We start from the raw sequence: 24,141 nt of genomic DNA, 5'->3' as shown, positions 1-24,141 counted from the left end.
AATTTACATGAATTAACATTGATCAGCGAACATCCATGGATCACTCAAATATGGAAAACAAAAGCTGAACCGTACAAGAACAAACCTCATTGGAAAGTCCTATGGGTTTGGAACAACATGAGGGTGAGTAATTGATAAACAGAATTTTCATTTATGGGTGAACTATCTGTTTAAGCAAGCAATAATTAGACTGCTTTTGGGTTCACCTGACCCCGATCAGACTGACTTCACAGGGAAAGTTCACAAATAGATCACTCTTTGTGTTCAAAAACAGCTGGATGAGAGAAATGATTAATATTCAGTAATGTTGATTTAACTGCACCAGTTGACACTATTGGATGAGAAGAACATTTGAACTGAATTGAGCTGGATAATGTCACTTGCCTTGTTTTGTAGAGCTGCTTTACGGCTGAAATTGAACGAGTTTCGTTATTGTGGAATTTTACAACTAACGATTTATTTTGTTTATTAATGTAAAGCTGCTTTGAAAAAAAAGTGTAGTATAAAGGGCATCCACACCCCTAAAGCATAGTCGTGTACCTCTCTGTGTGTTTGACATTTTATTCGGTAAGGTTTGTCTGTTTTAAATGATATGCTGTTAAATGCTTGATCATGTTAGGGTCACTGTGCATAAGCAATCCTCTATCTGCTCCTTCAGGTTTACACAGATCATCTTATTAGCTTGTTTTTTGGATCCGATGGTGTACTCTTTCAGAAGATGCATAACAGCACCCCCTATCGTATAACAGTGAAAACATGGAAAGCTGAAAAACACATCAATGGCGTAGAAGCGTTGTTTCATAAATGAAAGATCTCGTCAATGGCTGGGAAAGAGTTATGAATTAAATATTCAATTATGTACTTGTATTATTATGCTGTTACATTATCATTATATTGGTGACATAAAATGGTCTTAGAATGACAGTAACAGTAGTCAACAGTAGTTATCGTGACAGACATATTACGGTGTCTGACTTTTATCGTTAACATACTGACTTATATGTTACGGTAGTCATCCTCACTAATAGGCATGTAGAGGCAAGACTAATAGATCTTGGTCAACCAGTCATTTAACAGAGGACTTATCGATCATCATGGCCTTTTCCTATTTTAAACTAACCCTGCAGCGTACTAATCCATGTCAATGTATCCACATACAGCCTTTTCCTCTGCTGTGTTCAATTCATGTCGAAAATCACGATTTATTAAAACTCCTCCAGGTTGTTTGAAAATCAAGGGATGTCTGTCTTAAATTGACCTTGCGTGTCTGTTTTATTAAAGACTTTTTCCCTTCATATTCAGCACACTAGCCATAGCTGTCTAAAGGTCATTTGAAGTGATTGTCCGTGAATGTAAAATCACCCAACAACAGAACGTTTATCTGGCCAGTTGCCTCTGCACATGGTCTATTGCTTTTGTTCGCCAATAGTCTGAGTGCGGGATATCAGGCACTGCCGCGTTCCTGATTACAGGAAATTGATAACTCTCACCTGGAACAATGACTGTTGTGTAGGTAAAACAATGGTTTAATGTTTTGGGAGCAGTTGCTACCTTCTTCCTGTGTTTCCTGGTATGATTCTAGCTAAATGACTCTTTGCAGTGTGTATTTTTTTTCTCCTGACAGGCTTTTGGTCTAATGCTATATCAAAGAACTGGAAACATTGTCTGGTTGGTTTATTTTATATCTAGACCTGGATCTATTAGCAAATGCAAGAATATCTGGATAAACTGATATTACTAGTTGGTTAGTGTGGTTTTTTTTGTTTTGTTTTTTGGCCAAGGATCACTATTACAGTTGTGCATGCATCGCAGTTGTTATTCCTATTTATTTAACGTTGGTGCATAACTAGTCTCATACTGTGCATTTAAATGTCCAAGCAATCAGATTTGAGAGATAAAACAGTCAAATAGACTTTGCCTAGCACCTAGCAACAACTCAGAACATCCTAACAACCACTAAAAGCACTTTAAAGGGGTCATGACATGAGAAATCACGTTTTTTTTTTACCATTAAAACACCCTGCAAGTTTCAAAACTTAAAACATTCTTCATTTATAAACAAAGCACATAAGCAAATACATTTACTGACAAACAGTTATATATCATCGCACCATAGGCCCGCTTATGGATTAGCATTTCCATCGCTTAAAGGATTAGTTCACTTCAGAATTAAAATTTCCTGATAATTTACTCATCCCCATGTCATCCAAGATGTTTGTCTTTCTTCAGTCAAAAGAAATGAAGGTTTTTGAAGAAAACATTCCAGGATTTTTCTCCATATAGTGGACTTCAACGGGAACCAACAAATCGTTTGAATGAATGATTCAATGACTCACTCATTAAGACAGTCAAATGCTTCGTTCCTGAATGAATCAGCCGTTTGAATTAATCGGTTTAATCTCAATGACTCACTCATTAACGGTGTCTTGCTGCCACCTACTAGCGGTTTTAATTTCATATTTAAAGTATCTTTTCATTTTTAAAATCATTTCTAATATTAATATTCAACGTTTTATGATTTAAACATCAAAACATTTAGCCTATGCATTTGTAACTGCAGGTTAAATGCATTCATGTCCCTGTGGGCTGCATTAAATAGTCTAAATGCCACTTTAGATGCAGCTTCTGTGTTTCCTCTGCATTGCAAAGATGAATTTTGTTGATACTGGTTTCATTTGATTGGAAACAGCCCTATTGTGTCTCATTATTCTAATTGAATTTGATTAAATGTAAGAATTTGACACATGCATACATTTAATTAAGTGGCTTTATAAAGGTAAAAATGCCCATTAAAGGTAAAAAATATATTAACTTATTGGAAAAGATCATTTCTGTCACTGCTGTGAACTGACTGCCACACTTAATATGAAAAATATGTCCACGGCAGTGGTACCACCAACACAATAACACACTGCAAAACATCATCTAATTATCATAATCGATAAAATCCCAGAAAATATTGAGATATAATTTGTCAATACAAACACCCCTATTTTCAAAACAGTTACTCACGTGCAATAGTGAGGGGGCATTGATGTTTTTTCCCTATGCAATGATGTTAGCCAATCATAACAGTGTCTGTTATGACCCTCGAAATGGCATCTGTTCTCTTCATGACGTATATATCTCGGCGGAGGGTGGGACTAAATATCCTCCACAACTGATTGTAAACTGGCATTCAGATCTGCCTCCATTTAGTTTCCACTGCCTAAAGTTTCACTTGGAATTACGTCACAGTAGGGAAGAAAAGGCGTTGTTGCAAATAACTTTAACAACATAGTGAACCTCAAGGAACATTATTATTTCTTTTTTTTAAAAGCAGTTGTCCAATCAAAGCACCAATCAAATTTTCTCCAGGAAGTGTAAAAATCAAGTAGTAGCTTACTCTAATCACTTTTATTTTATATTGTCCCATTTGCTTTTTCAACTACTTTATTACATTCCTTCTGGTTATCAAACCCTTTTCACCTTCCTTTTACATGTTTATAGAGTAATCTGAATGTCTCTTCCTGCCCCTCTCTGTCTGTCTCTCAGTGAAATCCACACTCTCAGACCTTGGATCGCACCGGATCGATGTGAAAGCAGGGAGCTGACACAGTGAAAAGCAATATTCATAAATAATGTATATAGAACACAGCATGATCTTTTACCGCTTTTCTCAGTCCTACTTCAGGCAAACTATTGGTCATAATCACATCTGTTAACTATCAATCTGGAACTCAAAGAGTCACTACTTTTAAAGTCACGATGAAATGAAAGTAGCGACAGATCTTGTGTAATGGATTATCATAAAATAAAAAAAAGTGCAGGTTGGTAACTAGGTTCTTGATTGGATTTTAAGATGTGCTCATTGCACACAAAAGTTCAGGTAGATGAACGTAAACTTGCAAGGGCGGGGTTTACACTGATTAAATTATTTTGTTGGGATTTTAGTGAATTTGGTTGAATTTTCATTTCATGCACTTTAAAGTTGCAGTTTGATCATATTTGAGACTGTGTTTGTGTCACTGTCATACATAGCCTACTGTACACTACTACTCCAATAAATGAACACTTGCCCAGCCATCAAAGCATGACATAATGGCCTCTAACTTTTACACAATTGATGTTGTTCAGATAATATTGTCGGTTTGTTTAAAAATTTTTTTATATTAAATATAAATTAAATGTAAACACTAAGATTGTCTGATTAGAGGAGTAATCTTAAACATTGCATCAACATGAGAATAGAAATGAGAATAGAATTGCTGACTAACTTTGCAAGGTTATATCCAATTTTTAACTCCTTTAACCGTGTACGATAAACCTGCATGTAATACTTGTAAATGACTTCTGACTGACTTTCCTCATTGACTTCAGTTTTAAGTGCATTAGAAGTCAAAATTATTTTCTGTGGCAATTCGACAGCATGTTTGTGATGCTGTTGTTACAGCTTAACTTTTATTGAAGCCTTAGAACACATTTAAATGTTGCTTTAAAATACTATAACTCTGTTTTCATAGGGGAGGTTAAGGCTTTTCAACTGTCTTGAGATTATTGCATTGTCCTATAAAAAATGTGCAGGATGCTGCACCTCTTTGATATCATTATGCCAGCCAGATGAAGCCCCACTGTTGAGACTTTCTTTCTCTTTTTGTTTTATTTCTGATTGTGTCACGGTTGGGAGAATGAATGAGTTTCTGTCTGTGTTGCTGGGCTTTGTTGATTTGGTCCATTTATTCTGGCAACAGGGCTAAAGATTCCACCGAGAATACACTGAGTGTAATGAATCACAATGTCAAGACTTCTTATAGTGAAGCCTCATGTTTCTGTCAGTGAGTTTTACTTCAGAATCTCATTTTGGTGGAGTAAGCGGGGTGTAACAGGTGTTAGAAACTGGTAGTAAGAAAGAGAATGCATCTCAAGGCCGAATCATAAGTGCAGTGCAATAAAGTGACAAGTACAGTTAATTTGCCCCAAACCATTAGCGCCAAGCTTTCAGTTTCTTACATTTTTTTTTTTTAAATCACACCTGAAAGTGAAATGCACTTTGGACGTTGTTTGCACCCTGAAGTGATAACTGCAGTTCATTTCCAGGCTGGTGGAGCCGTGGACCTCCATGCATGTCCTCTGCACGCTTGGGTGATTGCACCTGACTTCCTGAATACTGAGCAGAAAGACAGAGTCTCTTGCGGTGACCACATCTTATCATGGAAGCAGCTGGTGTAGACTGAAAAATCGAATCTCGATCCAACACGTTTCCCAACAGAACCAGTACAGACTTGTCAAAGGTGGCAGTCAGACTTCATGAGTCTGTTGGGTCACTTTGCAAACTAAACCTGCTGTGTTCATTCCCACAATTCATTTGAATCTTTAGGGTCTTAACCATTTGATCCCATCACGAATACCTGTAAAGCACGTGCCCTTTTTGATATTGGTTATGATGAAATGTGATTCGTCCTGATTATGCTTGTCTATTTATAGTTTTCTGGCTGGTTGCCTGGAGCCTCATGTTTTGCCCACCTCTCAGACACCATTGCACCTTGCAATATCTTCCCCCATCATTCCATCAGCCAATGGTGTGATCCCTACAATGGAATCTCTTTATCACCCTTCATATTATTTGCTGATGAGTCAGGCAATTTGCATATCTCCCACAAGGCCCAATGGATCCCAGTCTGTTCGCTAATCAGGTTGGATGCGTGAGATTAGGTGAGGGAGCTCAACACATTGAAGGATAAGATTAGGAATGAGACGGACTGTCATGATGTGTTTTGGCTAAAGATCGTTTGCTCAGGTAGAATTGCCTTCATTTAGTTTTGTAATGAAAAGTGCCTGTAGGCACCTTTATCTGCGTTATTTCTTCCCTTTGCAGTTTTCTAAATTGACAGTAATCATGCCTCCAGCAAAATGTGGATGTTGATCTCTTTAATTGACCTTTTGCTGTAATGTTATTTGCAATAAGTCATTTATTAATGAAATTCAGCATTTTTATGTGGGATAGTCTTGCTCTTTCATAGCCCCGCCTATAGTAGGTGATTGAAACAATTGTGAACTTGGTTCAGGATCAAGGTAAAGACATAACTGGCAATTTGGTTTGGAAACCAATCTCAATAAGAAGGGTAGCTGTAACTGCATTATAACAAAACTAGCCATATTTGGGATGAAAACCTTGCATATTATGTGTACTGTACTGTATATTAGTTTTATAAAACGGATAGTTCCGGTCCTCGATTCTGATTGGTTGAGCCGCGTTCGAAGCCGTTGTGAATTACTCAACAAACATACACCTGTGACCGCATTACATAGTATTATTACATGGCTTGGTTGAATTCTAATGTAGAATGCAGTCTGTTATTTCTTGATAACAGGCCGCTGCTAAGTATAACACACCGTTGCCATGAAAAACAGAGCGTTGCTATGGACGCAGGATTCTAACCGTAGAGACAGAACGGACTATTTTATTTAGCGGAAGCAATACAATAGTTTTTAAATCAATAAACTCCTTTTTAAATCAATATTTTGTCAAATTATTGATTTATTTGGTAGATAGCCATGTAATAAGCGGGATAATGTAGCGCGAGGCGGTTGTTATAGCGAATACAACCCCTCCGCTTCGTGTCGGGGTCCTGATCAGCCTGTCGGGGTTGTATTCGCTATAACAACCGCCTCGCTCTACATTATCCCTTACTTACTGCGCATTGAGCAACTGCTGTTTGTGATTCTTTGTTGCTGCATGTGTTGCTTGGCAACCTCTTTGGAACTACATTGCTTGGCGGAGGAATAAATGTGTTATAACCACTGATCTATATAGACTGAGGCAATATATAGACTCGAGGCAAGTGCTGTATCGTGAATAAGTAACTGCTGAAGGGGTTGCAGGGTCGCTTCGCGTCGTGCCTAACAACGCCCTTCAGCCGTTACTTATTCACGATACAGCACAGCCTCTCGTACCTTATTGCTTACTTATGCGCCAGAGAAACGAGGGTGCCGCCATCTTTAGAATATTGTCTTTGAACTTCCGTTTTTGTGGTCGCTCTGTATATTTCTATGGCGCTGCTGTCCAGGAGTAATTCGCTTTTGAAGTGGATTTACTTAATGTAAAGTTAACGAAAGTTATCATGAGGACTGTAATGTTTAAAGCAGATGACTTGACAAATGTCAGTCGACCGGGAAGATTTTAAAACGAGCCGTTCATTAATAAACACGCAAAATTGCTGTGAAAATACAGACCGGAAGTCAAAAGACAACGAGCGCAGCGCTGAAAAGGGGCGGGGCTACATAAGGTCTATAGAATGTAATTATATAGATCAGTGGTTATAACGTTATATTTTTTGTTGCTGGTGTTTATTTTATGAATAAAATAAATATTAAAATGAATATTTTTATGGAGTTACCATTTTATAAAAGTAATAAGCCCCTTGAGGCTGTGTTTTACAGTGGATTTAGAACAGCTAAGGGGGTTTTAGGCACTCCTCTCCACGTCGTGCCTAAAACACGGCTTCGCAGGGCTTATTGCTTAAGTAAAAAATATAGAATTTGAAACTGAAACACTAAATATTTCAGATAGTAAACTGTATTATCACATGACATTTTGCATAATATTTTACTCAGAAAATGTCTTTGTTATTTCAACATAAATGTATCTAATATTTTTGGCTGTCCACTCAAATAATGAGTCGTGAAAGAAGTTATGCAATCTGATATTGCATCCAGTCCATTCATCATATGGAAAATGAAAAGTTGAGGACATTGCATTTTTTTTATATAATATTCCGCAAAGGGTATTGTTGATGGTATACTGCAGTTAAGCAAATGTAGTAGGTCATGTTACACTGAGCACAGTACAAATTCTGCACAATGTAGTCAGGTACTGTGCTATTCTGAACACACTACAAATCCAGATGCATCAGACGCTGGTTTGTAACTGGAGGCAGTCCGGCTGCCGAGATGAGTGTGACGAGGAGAGACGGAGAGAGGGAGGGGCTTCCAGAGCTGCTGTTCATCGAGATGCTCGAAAGAGCGGACTGTGTCAGAACAAGGGAGGGGGTGGGAGAGAAAGAAGGAAGAGATGCAGCTTCATCACAAGCAGCTGAGGGAAGTGCAGGGAGGGTAAGCTTGGCCTGTTTGAGAGCGGTACTCTCTGACTACCTGTTCCAAAGCCATCTGAGGATCATCACCCACCTGCGGGAACAACGGCATCTTCAGGCTCTACGTTACAGGCATGGACAAGCTTCCAGCACTTACGGGGGCTCCTTGGGTATCTTCCCCACACTTGAACAACTAAAGACTGATGGGAAGAAGACTTAAAATGAACAACTGTGTCTTTAGGTTAACTCTCACAGGTTAGTCTTCTTGACTGTTCAGATGTCCCATGAACTCTTTCTCGAAATCAGGTGAGAGGCTCTGGCAAAACTTTACTTTCCATGGCGGTTTCCTCCTTGGGACAGATCGCTCTTTTGACGGAACCACTTGTGACTCAAACTCTTCTCCCAGTCTGTCACTTAAGCTGACTGCTGAGAACCTCTCTTCCACCAGGGCTAGAGTCATCAGTCTTTCAATTTTTATTTTTTTGGTTTCTGATGAGCAAGTCAATGTGCGGTTGTGGCTGCAGCATCATCTCATCGCTGATGAAGAGGCTGGGCCGCTCTGCTTGTTGCTCAGACCTGCTGTCCTGCAGCCACACTTCTGAGCACCTGCAGCGCCTGGCTACTGGCTGCCCACCTCAGCACAAGGTAACCTCCAGCTGAAACCAAAACTTGTAGGTCTGTTGAAGAAATGTTTGAAAATTGCTGCAAGAATCCTCTCTTTTTTTATATATTTTGTGCATCTTGTTGTAGACTAGTTGCAAAAGTTATGGATAGAGTAGATGCCATTTTTGATGAAAACCAGGCTGAGGAGGATAAATGTGCTTGTCTGTTTAATGGGTTGTACTGTTGAAGTGATGAAAAAATGGAAATGATTAATTTCAAAAACTTTCTAGTGGACACAAAGGGTTGAAAGAATTTAAGGTGACCTTAGACAATCAGATATTAGACCTTCAATTCCACTGCCTGAACAGACCATACGTTTATCATTTCCAGCCATTAGTTAACCCAGACTAAGGTCAAGAAGGCCAACATGATGCACAATCTTGAAGTTTTCGAAATAATGGTCAGTTGGTCCTTTTTTTTCATCTAGCGGTCACAGAGTTATTCTCTGAGAAAGAAGCTGTTAGCAGTCTCCTGATGAACATTTTCAGTCTGTCTGAATCGGCGCAGCAGGACTGACCTTGCAGTAGTGTCTCCATTGTTATTTGGCCATTAGAGGGACTGGAGAGACCATGCAAGTGCACTGCAGTAATTGATTTTGTAATGGAACCAGGTGATTTAATGGCTGTCCTGCTACCTTGACAACCGTAGAGCTGTCTTTGAACCGACATGCATTCTTAATAGACATCTGTTAAAGGCTGTCTGCAGATGATTTTTTTTGTTCTCTGCTTTTAAGGAGAGTTTTGAACAGAACAATTTGCTGGCAATAGAGAAGAGTGGCGTAAAAGGTCATGGACTCTCATATGTGGCCTATAGTCAATATGGCCCGTTCTGATTGTTGAGCAGCACTGACAGTCTTGAAAAGCCCTGGCTTTGAAAAAGCTCTGGCTCCGAGATGCTCACTTCGCACAAAATCGATCTGGTGCATCATGGGAAAATATTTATTCCCCAGCAAATTAGATAAAATGCTATGAAGGGAAAAGCTTTTTTTATTTTTTGACTTGCCTTATATAATTTGTTGTGTTGAGATGATGGGAAATAATGTATTTTGACAGTTATTTAGTCTCTCCTCCACAATAGGCACTTTCATTAAATTTTTCAGGGAAAAATACATAATATTTCCACTTTTAGACAATTGATCCAACATCATTTATTATTAAAGAAACAAACTTTTTAAAGTGCTTGCAGATTAAGCATTGGCACCATATAGCACATTAAGTTGCCCGTTGTTCCTTGTAATCACAAAAACTGCAGATAAAGGAGGGCTCAATGCTTCGCTGATTGGAAAGCTGAAAAAGCTTTCACGCTTTTTGTCTTCCTCTCTGTGGCTTTCTGATTGCAATGTAGGCAGGTAGTGGTTTTCTCTCTCTGAGTGAGATGATTCTCCCTCATCCTGGGTAAGCCTCATCATCTTGAAGGGTTGGGTTACCTCTTTTCAAACTGGACTGAATACTTTCATGGCTCTGATATTGATTAATACCTTCCTCAATGAAACGTAGACTCAAGGGCACAAAGGAGACTTTAGTCTTGTATTTATAGAATTACCAGGCTGAATGTGTCCTAGACTCTGCTATTGCTCCCTGTGACTGCTGCAAAAGTATAATTACATAGATTAGCATCCTCTTTGATATCACAAATTAACACAGGATGACATAAATAATAAAACTAATTGCTTAGCTGGCAGGAAGTTTTATATCCAGACTTTGAGCCTTGTGAGTTATCATTGTGACACTAGGCTAATTTGATGGCTAAATTGGGTGAGATTGTACTGTCACTTCTGTCAGTCAGATTGTTTTTTGGATTGGGTTTGCATATTTTTGTCTGACACAAATAGTAAACAATGTCCCATTTTCATGAAAAATTAGACTAGTTTATTTCACCAAACAAGATACTAGGGCTGCCCTCTAATAGTCGACAAAATTGTATTCAATCAGTTAGTCTCAGAAAAAACCCAGGAATTGATGACGTCATGCGGTGACCAGTAACATGGTCCATGTGGTAATATGTCGGGCAGAAAATCCAAAGTGTGGGAACAATTCGCGAGGGTAAAGAATGACCACAAAAAGATGACATGCAACCTAAAACAATGACTCATTATTTAAAACATGCAAGTAGTAGCCTAACGTTAGCCACTTTACATGGCCGCTTGCTCTAACATTAACCTAGATAAAATTTGTTTATAAATATGTGTGCTAATATTAGGCGCACATCCAAGTGTTTGTGCGGAGTGTGGTACTGTAGCTAAATTACTACCGCGCTTACTGCACGACATGTTTAACTTCCACCTCAATGCCAAGCCGGCTTCATTGTATGCAAGACACAGAGCTCACTTCTCCCTGACAACGTGGACAAACTTGTGTCCATTTCTCATTATATGAGAAGACTGAGATCGGAGGGGGAAAATAGTGACTGAGTCAGGTATAGCTTATTTGTCCATATTGTTGTAGTGTTTGTTTGCTGCTATTTTTTTAAAATTTATTTAGCCTATTCGATTTTTAATATCATATATATATATATATATATATATATATATATATATATATATATATATATATATATATATATATATATGTATATGTATATGTATATGTATATATATGTATATGTATATATGTATATATGTATGTTTATTTTGTTTGTGTTTTGTTTGTTTTCATTTGATGTTAAGGCTATTGTCTGTCAGCTTGATTGTTTGCAGACTTTGCATTGATAGCTATACCCATTTGAAGTGTTTCAGTATGCTGTATATTTATTTGTTTGTTTAAAATGTATCTCAAATATTTTTGTTAAATTTAGTTTTTTAGATTTGTTTTGTTCTCAGAAAAAATCCTGCCGGTGTCGCTGCAGAAAGCTTTGTGTGCGCTGGAGTGTTGAGTTTATTTTTTGTTTTGTGCTTTTTGTTTTGTTTCGTTTGAGTTCTGATCTTAGAAAAGTTCATCCAATGTTTGCCGGTGTTGCTGCAGAAAGCTTTGTGTGCGCTGGAGTGCTAAGTTTATATTTGAAATGCTCATTTTTATGGTTTTTCTCAATCGACTAATGGCTTAAATGAAAGGCTAACAATCGACTAGGAAAATCTTTAGGGGGCAGCCCTACAAGATACTTTTGATCAGTTGATGGATGGTTGCAGATGGTTTCAAGTTTGCTGTCGTAGGGTGAGGAATTTTTCTTTCTTTTTTTTTTCTCTACATGCCACACATTCATCACCTTGGAAATACTTGAGTTAGTTCACTCAAATTAAAATGGTGATCCTTTGCTCACTCTCATGTTAAGTCAAACCAATACAACTTTTGTTAATCTTCAAAACACAAATGAAGATATTTAAAGAAACTTGAAAGATTTCGGTCTCTGTATTGATTAGCGTACATATGCATATACAGTGAGGAAAATAAGTATTTGAACACCCTTTTGCAAGTTCTCCCACTTAGAAATCATGGAGGGGTCTGAAATTGTCATCGCAGGTACATGTCCACTGTGAGAGACATAATCTAAAAAAAAAAATCCAGAAATCACAATATATGATTTTTTAACTATTTATTTGTATGATACAGCTGCAAATAAGTATTTGAACATCTGTCTATCAGCTAGAATTCTGACCCTCAAAGACCTGTTAGTCTGCCTTTAAAATGTCCACCTTTATTATCCTAAATTAGATGCACCTGTTTGAGGTTGTTAGCTGCATAAAGACACCTGTCCACCCCATACAACCAGTAAGAATCCAACTACTAACATGGCCAAGACCAAAGAGCTGTCCAAAGACACTAGAGACAAAATTGTACACCTCCACAAGGCTGGAAAGGGCTACGGGGAAATTGCCAAGCAGCTTGGTGAAAAAAGGTCCACTGTTGGAGCAATCATTAGAAAATGGAAGAAGCTAAACATGACTGTCAATCTCCCTCGGACTGGGGCTCCATGCAAGATCTCACCTCGTGGGGTCTCAATGATCCTAAGAAAGATGAGAAATCAGCCCAGAACTACACGGGAGGAGCTGGTCAATGACCTGAAAAGAGCTGGGACCACCGTTTCCAAGGTTACTGTTGGTAATACACTAAGACGTCATGGTTTGAAATCATGCATGGCACGGAAGGTTCCCCTGCTTAAACCAGCACATGTCAAGGCCCGTCTTAAGTTTGCCAATGACCATTTGGATGATCCAGAGGAGTCATGGGAGAAAGTCATGTGGTCAGATGAGACCAAAATAGAACTTTTTGGTCATAATTCCACTAAACGTGTTTGGAGGAAGAAGAATGATGAGTACCATCCCAAGAACACCATCCCTACTGTGAAGCATGGGGGTGGTAGCATCATGCTTTGGGGGTGTTTTTCTGCACATGGGACAGGGCGACTGCACTGTATTAAGGAGAGGATGACCGGGGTCATGTATTGCGAGATTTTGGGGAACAACCTCCTTCCCTCAGTTAGAGCATTGAAGATGGGTCGAGGCTGGGTCTTCCAACATGACAATGACCCGAAGCACACAGCCAGGATAACCAAGGAGTGGCTCTGTAAGAAGCATATCAAGGTTCTGGCGTGGCATAGCCAGTCTCCAGACCTAAACCCAATAGAGAATCTTTGGAGGGAGCTCAAACTCCATGTTTCTCAGCGACAGCCCAGAAACCTGACTGATCTAGAGATGATCTGTGTGGAGGAGTGGGCCAAAATCCCTCCTGCAGTGTGTGCAAACCTGGTGAAAAACTACAGGAAACGTTTGACCTCTGTAATTGCAAACAAAGGCTACTGTACCAAATATTAACATTGATTTTCTCAGGTGTTCAAATACTTATTTGCAGCTGTATCATACAAATAAATAGTTAAAAAATCATACATTGTGATTTCTGGAATTTTTTTTTTTAGATTATGTCTCTCACAGTGGACATGCACCTACGATGACAATTTCAGACCCCTCCATGATTTCTAAGTGGGAGAACTTGCAAAATAGCAGGGTGTTCAAATACTTATTTTCCTCACTGTATAGACCACATCAAATATGGTAAGCAGAGAACAAACCTTGTTGGTGCTGCTTATACATCAAGCGAGCACGTTTTAGCTTCCATTTACTGTATTTGATGCGTATGTGGTTGAGTTGATCAATATTTCTGTGTATAAAAGCCTATAAAAAAGGAAAAAATGTATTTTTTCCTTTATTAATTTCCTTGTTGAGCACCTGATTTGAGCCACATTGCTTTGCTGTGGTTGTGAGTGCTTTGGATCTGTTTTTACTGTGTATAAAAGCCTACAATAAATCTGTTCATAATATAAAGCAATCGTGTCTGCTCAGAAGACTTGGATAGTGTTTTGAACATGAACAAAAGTCTTAGATGTTTAGGTTAACTATCCTTTCAAAATTTCTATTGATCAAGAATTTCCATTCTTCATGGTCTGTAAACAGAAATTCATCTTTCACATTTCAAATTTGACAAGTGTTTCTTTTTGGCATGTGGGACTCCCAAATGTTGACAATTTCACAAATTCACTTTTATGTAGTTTTTGGTCTTTTTCTTCTGGGAAATGGATCAAAAGTATTGACTCATCCCTGTTCTTTGATCACATAAGAGTTAAATGCTGTTGATTGGATAAAAATCTGTCTAGTGCAGGATGAGTCATGCATATTTTTGGTTGGTTTTCCCAGAAGAGAAGGGCTGTACATTTTAAATATCTGCTAAAAATTAGTTTTAATCTGCTTTTTGAAGTACAGTAACATTTAGATGGCTTGATTGCTAATAGGCCTTCATGGGATATTCATGGGACTGTGATGCTTGTAGTCTGGTGCTCTTTTTTTTTTTCAGACCACATGATTCTCTCTGGTTTTAGTGGTTTATGTTCTCTCCATCTAGGTCTCATTTATTTCCTCTGATATCAGTGAATGCAAAGAAAAATAGTTCTGTGAAAATCCTCGTAGCTATAGAGTTGATTTAAATGCCAGCATGTTCTGTGAAAAAGATTTCTGTCTGCTTGGCCGTCTGCCTGTTCAGTTGGAGAGGTACTCTGGATTATCAATGGTACTAAGGCTTGTGTTTCAATCCTGACAGAGCCAGCATAGAGTGCCCCTTTGCAGTACTTCAACTGCACATCTGTGTCTTTTGTTCCGGGATATCAGAGCTTGATGCTGTGGTCTGCCAAAGCCATACAGATGCATCCACAGCAGCACATGGTTGCTGGCTGGGCACATATTGCCTAAGTACTTACAAATACAAAAAAAAGGCCTGGCTCTAGACACAGGCTCTTTGGCTAAGTGATTGGCACAGGCTTTTAGTCACTGTCCATTTTTTTTTTTTTTTTTTTTGTTCAAAGTAATGCTTGAGTCAATTAACAAGCTATATTTAGGTGAGACAACCTGTGAGGTTGCACTCGGCTGAACACTCAAGGCTGTCTGGGATAGTTTCAGATCCTTAGGTAATATTAATGTTTTAAGCACATATGATTAATTATTATTTATTCACTTGCTCTGGTAGGTTCAACTGGCTTTTAAAGTGCAGGGCAATTGTAAATATTTGTTGACTGCTCAGAGGTTGTATGGGTCAGTCTGCATTGTTCATTGCATTAGAGTGCATGTCTTAGCTGAACAGAGAATTGATTTGGAGACAGGAGCACTTCAGGGACTGCTTCAAATCTCTCAAGTTTTTATCTGCAACTTATTGCTCATTACCAGTGAAATTTTGGGAGGAGGCATGAGAGGCTGTGCAAAAATATCTACTGTAAAAATAAATAAATAAATAAACAAGATTTTAGGAGAAATTGTCAAATAGCATATCTTTTCACTCGCTTGATCTTATTGCATTCTCATAGAGGTCCTAGTGTGGTGTTAATATGATAGGAAAATGTATGGTAATCTGACAACGTGGACCCAAACTAGCTTTGTTAAACGATAGAAATTGATTTGGATTGTATGTTTGCGATTCTTTCACTATAAATATCCAGCAACACTTTAGCTTAAGTTTAAACAAGCCAAAAACCTGTCATTTTTAATTAAGATTAATCTGCTCAGCATTTTTGACAACCCTTTTGCTCGGATAAAAAATTTATCTGCAACCATTACATCAGTTAATTTTGGGCATATTGATTATTAGAGAGAAAAGGTTGTAATTTATTATTAATAATAATTAGATCTAATAATGTTTTTTATGCCAATGTATGTACTGAAACATAACTGGTTCAACAAAAAAAATGATATTACAAACAAATTACCAAAAAAACAAAAACAATCAATCAATTGTTCATGTTCCCTTTGCCTTGTAAACTGTGTAAACATCACAATCCTGCAAAACCAGATAATAATAATAACAATAATAATAATACTGAAGTTACTGATAATGTTATCTCATCTCTGGCAGCTCATTTTTAGTCTGAGCCTGACAGACAGGTGAACATGATCTCCACACATTGCCTGTGGGACACAACCAAATGTATTGCACTGAATTCTTGTGTTGCTGTGAATGGCGTCCTACTACCCTGGAAATCCAGAGTTCTCGCGAGAGCACAAGTTGAATTTGCTCGGTGAGTTACTCTGGCGTCGAGTAATGATGCTCATTTAATATGCCCTTGTATCCGAGCTGCACCAATCACATCGGGTTATCTGATATAGGCGGGCCAGAGGCGAGCTAAACGGATGATGACAGCGCTGTGACGTCGAAGTCATTAGTAAACTTGCAAGATGGCTATGGATGAACACCAGTTGTTTGAAACGGCTTTGGCCGCTACAATGAACGAGTTAGACGTGGCTTTTTATCTAAAAGAAGAACAGAAGACAGCGCTCGAATCGTTCCTTTGCAAGAAGGGCGTTTTTGCTGTTGTGCCGACCGGATACGGTAAGAGTCTAATCCAGGGGTTCCCAAACTTTTCCATGCCAAGGCCCCCCAAATACCACTAGGTTCTTGCCAAGGCCCCCCTTAGGATGTGTTATTGAACCCATCGACAATACTACGGCACGTGTATAAATAGATAAATAAAGCATCTAGGTGAACATCAGATTATGTGATGGTGTTTGACACCAGCCAATCAGAAAGATTATAGAGATGCACCGATTACAATTTTCAAGGCAGATTCCGATTTTTCATTGAGTTTGACCTGCCGATACAGATTTTAGCCGATTCTGATTTAATTTTTTCTGACCACTTTACAGCACACACAAATATTATATATATATGTATGTATTTATTTATTAATTAATTAATTAATTAATTAATTTATTTATTTATTTATTATATATATATATATATATATATATATATATATATATATATATAAATGCACATGTATTTTTTTTTTAACGTATTTTTTTACTTTTTTTTCCCGCTTTTTTTTTTTCAACTTGCTGCGGCCCCCACTATTATATATATATAATAAAACACCACTTTTACCCAAACTGATTAATAAAAACAAGTTTAAATGGATACATTTTCTATAAATATTTTTGTCTTCATTTTCTTTTCTGACATAGCCTAATCCAGTTCTTGTTCAAACACACTATACATGCAAATTATGTGCATTTTAGGTAGGCTACTTTTTGTGTGAAATCATATTTTTGTCCGTGAAAAGTGTGCTTTCACTTTAATTGAGCGTGAGCAGCGCAGCAAAAATAGACTCGGCGCCGAAACCCTCCGCTTCACTACTGCTCATGCGACGCTCCTGCTTGACGCTCACGCGCTGCTCCTGCTCGGAGTGTGAATGCACTTACTGAACTTGCACGCCGAAAAAAATTCGCACCGCTCACGGTCTGAAACGGCTGTAATTCACAAGGTTTCCTACATGTGCGTTCTGTGTGCATGTTTGATGCTGATGTTGCGCGATGTTATTCATGCGCGCCCGAGTGCATTTGAATCGGCATATGTCAGTCAGACTGAAAATCACGTGAAAATCGGCCAATTCTTGTCACTAGCCGATTAATCAGTTCATCTCTAAAAGATTAGCATTAAAAGTATAATGTTCAGATAGGCTATGCAACAAACTATTATAATGTTATTTCATAACAATACTCATATTAGCAAATATTTTTTTTTTAACGTTTTTTTTACTTTTTTTTCCCGCTTTTTTTTTTTCAACTTGCTGCGGCCCCCACTTTGAAAACCCCCTGGTCTAATCTACCAGTTAGCTCCGCTGGTGGGCTAAGCATTTGGGGTTTGTTGCGATTGGTCTCGTAGTGTTATCCAATTGCGTGCAGTGAGATTTTCAAATGCATGCTTGGTGCCGCCCCTCGAGCTGGCCGATTTTCATTAGTCGATGCCAGACCATTCATCTTTCAGATTTAGATCTGGATTTCCAGGCTAGCGTCCTACATACTTGATGACACTTTCTTTGTGTCTGAGCGTTTTTTTCTGCTGACTGTGAAAACATTGGGCCTCATTCACTAACCGTTCTTACGAAGAAATGTGTTCTTAAACCCCACTTACGCACTTTTTACGTTTGGATGATTGGTGGACCACCACCGTCTGTGTGTCTTTTGGACATTCTCCAACTTTTCTTGCACACGGCCCTGAAGTGTCATGTCCTTGTATGAGAATTTGCGGGGCGTTTTCTTATGCTAATTGGGACTGTCCACCAACTGTCACGCGCTTTCAATTACGAAGACGTGGAATTCATCAATCCTAAGAACACCGGTGCGATCAATTCTGTTGTTTAAGAACATGTCATGAATCAAACTTAGACTTTTCTTAGGAAGTTTATTAAGTACAAAGTTATGAAAATTCTTAGGAAGATATTGGTGAATTAGGCCCATTGCTCTTGGGACACCTAAAATTTCTTTGACAGTAAGAATAGAAAAGCTTTAGAAAACATTAGGGTTGGACCAATATTGAAGTTTGGTTGAGACCTATGAGCAAATAATATATATTTATAAAACTTCATAAAAATTTAAATCAGCCAAGTGAATTTAGACTTTGCATTTAATTGTAATATAATTAATATTAATGAAGTAATAAAACATTTGAACATTTTGCATGCTAAATATAGTTTTTACAGCTCTACTACTAGGGCTGCCCAAGACTAAAGATTTTTCTATTCGACTAATCGACCGGTCATTTAAGCCATTAGTTGGCTAGTCACACATTTTATGATAATAATTTAATTACTTACCATGACTAATGGTAATTTAAATGGCATGACTTTGCCATTTCCTGTGGAGTGTTTTTTTTTTTTTTGACCAACCGTCTAATTCAAATTTGGTTGACACTGCCTCTTTTCGTCGACCTAACGTTTGGTCCAGTTTTAGGGGGCAGCCCTATCTGCTACAGTTAAATCCACTGAAATCAAAGGTTGTAAAAGTGACCGATTCATATCTAACATCAACTGATAGCAATAAATGTAAAAAAATATGACCAATAACTGATATGGTTATGATGTCTTGCATCCGTAAAAAACATGCACTACCACTTCACTTCGACATTGACTCACCAAGCAGCCACATCACTGCTCTATCCAGCTATTCTGCTCCATCCAGCCAGTAGTTCTTTTTGCAGTGACCTTGTCCTCTTTTTTTGAATGAGGAATGCTTTCCCCTCAGGGTCGTGAGTCATTCTACCACAGTAGAGCTGTGTTTACACCTGTCTGTGTCTCTGTCCTTTAGCTGATTTTACCTCTCTATTCTATGATACCTGGAGGCAAGGTGGTGGACATGGACAAAAGAATAACATGTTTGTGTGTGTGGAAAGGTCTTGGGTATTAGCCTTATGACATTTTTGGATTGTAAAATCTTTAGATGTTCGAATGAAAGTAGCTCTTTTGACTGCACCTCACGACCACAGCTTATTGTACGTCTTCTCGCCGGAACACGGCATTGAAACGAAGCATTCACCATAACAGCTTGTGATGTCTTCTGCTGAAGAGGTGTTTTTCTATGGCAAGGAACTTCTATGTCAGGCTTGTTCAGACGATGCAAACTCAACAGTCTGAAGAGATTCAGTGGAATTGGCATTCGGTGCCACTTATAGTCATAGCACTATTCACATTTTACATTCTATCACTGGCTAAAAACTCTCTGTAGAATTCAAATCTGATAAAGAATGGAGGTAAATGCATCTGAAATTGCATACTACATTTTCTGAGAAGTGAACTTGTTTGTAGTATGAATGCAATCCGGACGTACTACATCTGTCATGTTGTCACTGTCATGTGCCATTCCTCTCCAGTGGTCTCATGGGATAGTGAAGTGTCCTTTGGTTTCATGCTTCAGAATCTCGACTGAATTAGTAGGTCATCCATGTATTTTTGCCTGTTGTTTTATGAATATTATGATTTCGGACATTTCACATACCGTTTTTCACCTGCTATATAGCAGGGAAGTTTGCATATTCAGATGCAGGTCATCACCTGAATATTATATGATTAATTGACCTCATATTTCAGTCTATCATTATTCCTTACTTCCTACTTTCTTCAATTAGTATCTTCCTTCCATCCTTGGGGTTGACCCAAAAATTCAAATTCTGTCAAAGTTTACTCGCTCTCATATTGTTCCAAAACTGTATAAATGTCTTTGTTCTGCTGAACACAAAGGAAGATATTTGGAAGAATGTTTGTAACCAAGCAGATCACAGGCCCCATTGACTACCATAGTAAGGGGAAAAATACTATGGTACACAATGGGGCACCGAGATGATTTTGGTTACCAAATTTCTTCAAAATATCTTAATTTGTGTTCAGCAGAACAAAGACATTTATACAGATTTGGAACAACTTCAGGGTGAGTAAATGACAATTTTCATTTTTGGATGAACTATCCCTTTAATAAACATACTACAGTAGCACAGAGCTAAAATCTCTTTAATGCCAAAGGGTATGGTTTCTGCATAAGCTAATTATGGAGACATATTGAGATTTTTCAGTATGATGCTCATGCAGTTCAGCTATGCATAGCCTGTCAATGGATAGTCTTTTCAGCATGTTCTGCCTGGCCACTCAAGGTCACAGAAACTGTCTTTTCTCAAAAACCATTTTTCTCTAACAACCCCCCCCCCCCCTTATTGCTGTAACTAAACTGCAACCCTTTAGAAGTACCAATTGATGCTTCTAATAAGGTTTTCCTGCAGGAGATCTGTTTTCCAGCACAGGTTGCAGATATTCACCCAAATTTCTGTTCGTCTTTTGTACTTGTGTATCTTTAAAATGGGCTTGTTTACCATTTTGCCAATTATTCTGCCGCTAAAGGCACAAAAGTAATTGCTGCAGTTTTGAGTGAATTAGTGATTTCAGAAACCAGGTGATGGGTTTTCCCCTTTATTTGGCTTGGTTCTTATCATAAAGACCCATCCAGGTACCTTTGGTTAATAAATATAATCCTTTCTTTTCCTGTTCATTCATAATGTTTCCTGTAACTGATGTGTCCAAGAGGAGATGACAGTCGGGCAGATTTGTAGGAAATGACATTGGAAAACCAATAATACCGCGACGCTCTCCTCCCTCCCTTTCACCTCCTTTGAAAACGTTCTCTCTGAGAGGATGTGCCAAAACCCATTTTGGCTTCACCTTCCTCTCAGCCCCTTTAGATGTAGATAAATGAGCTGCTGCTGAAGTGTACACCGTGGTAATAACTAAAGAAATGATGCACCTCACTCCCTTATCAGACTGCTCGCGTTCCCCGGGAGCCAAGCCAAATACTTCTCTTTAAGGCAATGCTTCCAGTTTTCCATATCAGAGCGTATGTCTGGAAAGCAATACTTTTATAAACCTTCTGGAGTTTTCCCTGTGTCATCGCATAAACTGTGCTGTATTCATTAGTCATGTAAATGTTTGGTTTGAAACCATTTTGCTTGCTTTTTGATGCAAGAATTTGATGAATTTATTACTGACTTTGCTTCAAGTGTTTCTCTTTTTCCCTTGGATTACACTTACCTCCAAGTTCAAACCAGGCACTTTGGGTTATTTTGTGCTGGTGAAAATACCCAGCCTGAATCATTCAGATGTTTTCGCAAGTGATTTGCGGGTCAATGACAAATTAGTGTCTACAGTAAATGAAAGAAAAGAGCTTTTAAAAATCTAGTTCGAAATGCATGTATACCAAGTCCTTATAAATGAATTCTTTATATTTATGATATTTATGAAAAAAAAAAAACTTTCTGTGTGATGTAATTTGCGAGGTGACTTGAGCACTTGAAAACAAAGTCCTCTAGATAGTGCAGAAAGACGTGATATGCGCACTCACGGCCTAAGAAGTAAACTTTGAAAGGCTCACGCACCCAACTGTGTGCGAAATGAAGCACAACGTGGAAAATTAAGTATACCTGGGCCTTTTAGAAACCTTCAGCTCCCCATTTTACTGCTGATGACAGAACATAGACTTACTCATCTGTCTTCAAAAATGCAGAAACCTTCGGCAAGAGGAGACGGGGGCAGCATTCTTTTGCGAAGCGTACTAAACCAAATTACTGTTGTTAAAGCAGTTTTCATACACTTTAACAGTCTCACCCTCAATGCAAATGAGGCTTAATGTTATCGTGTGTGTTGCCGGTTAGATTGCAGTACTGTCACTTGATCACACACTGGTTCACTTGTGCAGTCTAACAGCACTAATTGTATTCTGTGTCTAATGCAGTTGCACGAATAGACCAGCATGCAGGACATGAATACTAACAGGAAGCCCAGTACCTTCAAGACACAGAATAGCCCACTTCACCAGGCACAAGCTCTTTGTGTTTGCACTTGCATCACTTTGCTAAGTAATTGCTTTTTAGCACGTTGAGAAACTAACCAAGTTTCAGTTTAGTCACCAGAGGACGGATGGGTTTTCTTATAGAGCTCACCTTGTTCGGCTTCTGTATGGGAAGGGAAATTGAAATGTCTATTTGAAGTTCATCGCCACATAATTATTTTCCAATTAGATCTTGCTCTGATCTTCTCTATTATAAAGGAAAGGATTCGGTAATCAAAGGCTCATCTAATCAGATGCTTTAAACCGTTTTAAATTGCCCTGAGATCTCTGCCTTCATATATATGCTGTGATTAGAGCCTAATTCAGACCTCTGAGAGAAGTAAACGCATAGATCTGATGGATGAAGGATATAGCTGTAATGGATGCTGCTTGTGTTAAAGAACAGGGACAAAGTTTAGCAGGTTAGAATGGTTCTGTTCGCCCCTGCTGGTAGATGCTGTAACTAAACCATCTGGACTAAAAAAAAAAAGCTAAAAAAAAAACATGCAGCTAGATTGACAATCATTTATTATTGTGTTAAATATTCCTTACTAATGTTTACTAGTTCCTGACTTGACATATTGATCAGTGCAAGCTATATAGTTTAATTCCCGCTAGATTGAATTGTTTTTTGAGCTGGTTCTTTTTAGTGAACCAAACATGTACAATGAAAGATTTTTTTTTTTTTTTTTTTTATCATTGAATTTCTGATTTAAAATTCTTTTAATTTGCCGACAGACTGCTGAGGGCAATAAATGCTAAAGGCTAAATGCACTAAGAACAGTAAATATAAAGATAACGATAACTATATTTGCATCCACATCAACAGACAATAATGTTCTGTTTATTATAAGTGCTACTGCTTGGATGGATTCTAATTCGCTGGCAATGTTTTTATCATTCATCAGCTGGAATACATTCTGAAAGTGATTCCAACAACGTCATGTCTGTGTTGCTATCATTATAATAGAATTATAATAGAATTAGAACGATTATTAAAACTTTATAGTTCTAGTTATCATTAATTTATAAGATTGACAATTTTATAGTAATGTGAATTAATGAATTATGGACAAAAACATGGCCACTTGTTACAAAAATATCATGTCTTAATTGACAGGTACCCTCTTCATGGTGTCTAGGTCTTGTTAAATATCTTATTTCTTGTATATTTTTATGCGCACACAGCAACATTCATGCAGTCAGTCAGCCTCTTATCATCTCAGCCCATCTGTGCACGCTCAATTACCTTAATCAAGTCTCTATCAAACTCACGTGCTTTCACACTCCTGGTTGAATTACACTGCTCATCCCTGCTTTCACTTGTGCCGTTATCTATCATTTTACTGGCCTCTCTTTCTGTGAAGTTAGTACAGGGTTTAATTTAAATTAAAACATGGTTCAGGGCAAACAGCTCCACCAATGAGCCAAAAACTCGCTCACACTGGTGGGCCATCCTTACTGTAACATGATATTATTGTGTACATCCTGCTGCAAGACGTGGCATTATATGTCTGGATACTAAACCCTTGTACATGAACTGCACTTATTTGGCAGTGATGCCCTCTGCTGGCTTTTTATGGTGAGTGTATTTGATCTTCTATAGCAGTGATTGGAGTTTTTATTATCCAAATTTATCTTGAATAGTGAATCTGTGTTAAAGACTTTTAGTCTAGACTTTCTGCCCCCAACGGCGAAATGTGATTACGTAATCATCCTCCACATAGCTGTGCATTTAAGTATCAATTCATGTTCTAATTGAAGGAGATATAAAAATTCGGAGTCTAACATTTTATT

The 24,141-nt window shown here is 38.1% G+C and overlaps 1 protein-coding gene and 2 long non-coding RNA genes across 3 annotated transcripts in view; 1 reads left to right on the top strand and 2 right to left on the bottom strand.

The window, feature by feature from the left end:
* fbxw7 (F-box and WD repeat domain containing 7) overlaps positions 1-24,141 on the top strand; it is a 165,353-nt gene that overhangs the window by 45,602 nt on the left and 95,610 nt on the right. The gene's annotated exons all lie outside the window — the stretch shown is intronic.
* On the bottom strand, positions 3,254-8,552 carry LOC309494925. The gene is made up of 2 exons (XR_014204485.1): positions 7,304-8,552; positions 3,254-6,669 (listed from the first exon to the last, which is right to left on the bottom strand). It is a non-coding gene; the product is annotated as an uncharacterized lncRNA (long non-coding RNA).
* LOC309494928 lies at positions 14,497-23,744 on the bottom strand. The gene is made up of 2 exons (XR_014204488.1): positions 17,791-23,744; positions 14,497-16,539 (listed from the first exon to the last, which is right to left on the bottom strand). It is a non-coding gene; the product is annotated as an uncharacterized lncRNA (long non-coding RNA).

This window comes from Leuciscus leuciscus (genome assembly GCF_965113295.1).
Source record: "Leuciscus leuciscus genome assembly, chromosome: 3".
NCBI classification, from domain to species: Eukaryota; Metazoa; Chordata; class Actinopteri; order Cypriniformes; family Leuciscidae; genus Leuciscus; species Leuciscus leuciscus.
Note: the sequence above shows the minus strand (reverse complement) of the source record. Positions and strands in the feature narration are given on the sequence as shown.